General features: G+C 53.6%; 1 protein-coding gene across 1 annotated transcript in view; it reads right to left on the reverse strand.

Moving 5' to 3' along the window:
- CMBL (carboxymethylenebutenolidase homolog (Pseudomonas)) overlaps nt 1-4,157 on the reverse strand; it is a 31,860-nt gene that overhangs the window by 6,531 nt on the left and 21,172 nt on the right. The window lies entirely within an intron of this gene.

A 4,157-nucleotide genomic window follows, 5' to 3' on the forward strand; every position in this document is an offset into this window, starting at 1 on the left:
CAAGGTCGACATCAGGATGTCCGAGTGACCCCAAGGCCAGAGGCAAGATTCCCCACTGTCCCCAAGGTTGACGTCAGGATGTCTGCGTGACCTCTAGGTCAGTGTCAGGACACCCCAGTGTCCTCGAGGTTGGCATCAGGATGTCCAAGTGACACCAAGGTCTGCAGCAGGATGCCCCACTGTCCCTAAGGTCAGCGTCAGGACACCTCACTTTCTCAGAGATTGACATCAGGACATCTGAGTGACCCAAGGTCGGTGGCAGGATGCCCCACTGTCCCCATGGTCACCATCAGGATGTCTGTCTGTCCTGTGCTGCTGTGACAGCCCCCCAGGTCTGGTAGAGCTCACATTGGCTCCATCTGGAGGTTACAAAGTCCAGCCACCTGTCCCTGGGGCTGTCCAGCACTCCCTACTCCCACCATGCTTGCCATGGTCTCTCGACGTCTGTCCCCTGCCGTGTGTGGGTCCACTCTGTGCCTACATCTCAGTAGTGACCAGGCACCCTGCACATGTCACATAGCAAAGATCTGGAATCCAGCAGCGTCCCTGCCCCCAGCAGGGCAGGCACCCACTGCTGGAGGACAGTATGGACAGGGTCTCGTGCCTTCTGCCATGTGAGACGCGGGCAGGGCAGGGCAGTCACCATGAGAGAGAGCCTAGATCAGCACACGACCCCACCAAGGGTCCCCTCACCACAGGCTGCAGGAGGAGGCTGTCCAGAATACACCTGTCCTCAGAGCAGCACCTCAGGGTGGAGGTCCCGGCCTGCGACCCTGGTCTCCCCCTGCCCAGGGTCCTGACCTCCCCTTGCTGGGTGCCCTGGTCTTCTCCAACCTGGGCCCTGATGTTTCTCTACCTGGGCCCTGGTCTCCCCCTCCCTGGGTCCTGGTCTCCCCCTGCCCAGGTCCTGGTCTCCCCCTGCCTGGGCCCTGGTCTCCCCCTGCCCAGGTCCTGGTCTCCCCCTGCCCAGGTCCTGGTCTCCCCCTGCCCGGGTCCTGGTCTCCCCCTGCCCGGGTCCTGGTCTCCCCCTGCCCGGGTCCTGGTCTCCCATTGCCCAGGCTCCTGGCTTCCCTTCACTGGGTGCCCTGGTCTCCCCTGACCCAGGCTCTGCCCCCTTACCCCCTGACAGCTGAGCCCCACAAGGAGACCAGGACTATAAAGCTGAGAGGGGATCCTGAGCCGTGGCCTCTGGCAGATGGGCTGCAGCTGCCATGCTCATCAGCAAGTGTCTCTGAGTGGAGGCCACATAAGTGGAGGCCATGCAGGTGTCCCTGGGGCAGGAGAGGCTGCAGGGGCAGCACTCACGCTGGTGGTGAGGATAAAGGGAGGCACAGGGACGCCCTGTCCTTCTGGCCAGCTGTGTGAGCACATGTACACCCATTCACCAGAGCCTGAGCTGGACACATCCGCCCTCCATGGGTTGCCCGTGTGATGGGCAGCGGTTGTCACGTCTTCCTGCTGACCTAGATGGAGCCACGATGTCCAGGATGGCAGGTTTTCTCCATTTTCCTTGGGGCTCCGACCTTGGGAAAGCTGCTGGACGGAGAGTGAGTGAGGAAGAGCTGGTCCGTAACAACTCCGCTGATCGCTGCTTCGACTGCTTTCTGCTCGCTGGCAGGCAGGGGCCTGGCCATGGACGCCCTGTGATCAGGCCACGGGGTAGGGGGGCTGAGTGCACTGTTGGGGTACACACCCCACCTGCGTTCAGGGGCCGGGCTGCGGACGCCCTGTGATCAGACCACGGGGTAGGGTGGCTGAGTGCAATGTTGGGGTACACACCCCACCTGCATTCAGGGGCCGGGCTGCGGACACCCTGTGATCAGGTCACGGGGTAGGGGGGCTGAGTGCACTGTTGGGGTACACACCCCACCGGCGTTCAGGGGCTGGGCTGGGGATGCCCTGTGATTACCACCGTGGGGTTGGAAACTGAGTGGGGATGAGGGGGGCACATGACTCACTTGCATTCAGGGGCCGGGCTGGGGATGCCCTGTGATCACACCATGAGAGGGGAGCTGAGTGTGCTGTGGGGGCAGACCCCAGCCAGCTGTGGACACCTGTGCTCATGACCATGGGGCTGGGAGCTGAGTGTGATGGGAGGACAAGCTGCAGCTCTGGCGCCAGTGCTGTGGCTGTGGTCCTGTTTGCAGCTGTCACTTGCTGAGGCTCCTTATGGAGAGGAACAGACAGGGGGACTGAGCCACAAGGGGGACAGACATGGACGACCATGCAGTTCTATGCCGAGGCTGCCTAGGAATGTCCATGAGGCACACAGGCCTATGGACAGACACTGAACGGCTACAGGGGAAGCCGGCAGCTATCCACACAGGGAGGCTGTTCCTGAGCCCAGACGCAGCAAGGACACAGCACTCAAAGGAGGTCTTCAGTCATGGAGTTACATCCACCTGGGGACAGTCCTGATGCCACATTCTTCCTCATCAAGTCCAGCCTCCTGAATTATCTGTTCTGCATAGAGTGAAAAGGGTATGGAGACAACATGCATCCTGACACATTTCTTTCCTGAATCTGAACTACGCAGTGTTCCCTTGCTCTATTCTGAAGACAGCTTCCTAGTACAAGTATAGGTTTCACATGAGCACGGTGTTCTGGGATCCCCATTCTCCTAAGTTTTAGTCACAATTTGTCGTGATCCATGCAGTCAAATGCTTTTACGTAGTCACTGAAACACAGACATTCTTCTAGTATTCTTTGCTTTACATCAAGACCCATTTGCCAATCCATTATCTGGTGATAATGTCTCTAGTGACATAACCTCTTTTAAATCAATCTTACATTTCTGGTAGTTCTTTGTCAATGTCTTATTCCAGTCATTTTTGGATAATCTTCAGCAGGATTTTGCTTGTGTGATACTACTGTTCGATAATATCCACACTCTGTTGGATCATCTTTTTTCAGAATAGGAATAAATATGGATCTCTTCCAGTCAGTTGGCCAGGTAATTGTCCTCCAGATTTCTTGGCACAATCTGGTAAGCATGTCCAGGGCAGCATCTGTTTGTGAAAATATGTCAATTGGGGAATGAAGGCAGACCAGAGCGAGGGTGGACAAGAGTGAAGGCGGGTCACGGAAAGCAGCCCACTGAAAGTGGACTTGACATATGCAAGCCCAATCGGCGAGAGCCTGTGTACATAATCTGCACCTGTGCCTGCCCCAAGCCTGTGGCTGCCATGTTCCCACCCCACACCCATGACGCCCCACACTCATGCCCACCCCACGCCTGTGCCCTCTACACTCTGCCTTGCATCTCCACATACCCAATCAGTTAAACTGCCTTTAGTCTGGAAAGTCTTGTTCTGCAACAGTTATAAACAGAAAAGGCTGCTTTCACAGGTCCCAAACTGAAATTTTCCTTGGGTCAGAAGTTCAGAGAGAAAGAAACAGAGATAGGGTAAATGTCCCACCCTTTTCTGGAGCAGTGACTTCCGATAAAGAACCTCATGCCTCAGGCATGAAAGACTCTACCACAGCAATGTCATTTAAGAAGCGGGCTACCTCACACCCTACACAAACCCAAAGAAAGATGTAAGACCCAAAAAGTCACACAGTATCAATGGATTTCCTGAAGCCAGAAAGTCTGATGAAACTTTTTGACAGAGAATTTAAAAGAACAATGACTGAAAATTTTCAATGGGTGAAAAACAAACTTGAAGAATTACAGGACAATGCAAACAAAAACCAAGAGGAGCTTTAAAAAAACAATCCAAAACAATACAGATAAAACAAATTAGGCAATAGAGGCTCTGGAAAAACAAGAAACCACAATCCAGAGTATGAGGACCAATACATCTGATGCTGTCAACATGATGGAGGGACACATGAACAGGGTTGAAGAGATGGAACACAGAACCAGGGAAACAGAAGATAGAATTGTCACCACTGATCTGCTTGAGCAAAAAGCAGAATCAAAAAGGTAGGGAAAAAAAAGAAGAAAATCTAAGAATAATGTGGGACCCCCATCAAGAGAAATAACATGCGTGTCATTGGAATCACAGAACAGGAAGAAGCAAGTAAAGGCACCAAAAAAGTCGTGGAAGAATTACTAGAAGAAAAATTCCCAGGCATAATGAAGAATGAGAGAATATATATTCAAGAAGCTGCATGAACACCATATAGAATAGACACCAAAAGAAAAACACCAA

The sequence above is a fragment of the Elephantulus edwardii genome, unplaced genomic scaffold, assembly GCF_000299155.1.
Source record: "Elephantulus edwardii isolate Elephantulus edwardi_28Jun2011 unplaced genomic scaffold, EleEdw1.0 scaffold00274, whole genome shotgun sequence".
NCBI classification, from domain to species: domain Eukaryota; kingdom Metazoa; phylum Chordata; class Mammalia; order Macroscelidea; family Macroscelididae; genus Elephantulus; species Elephantulus edwardii.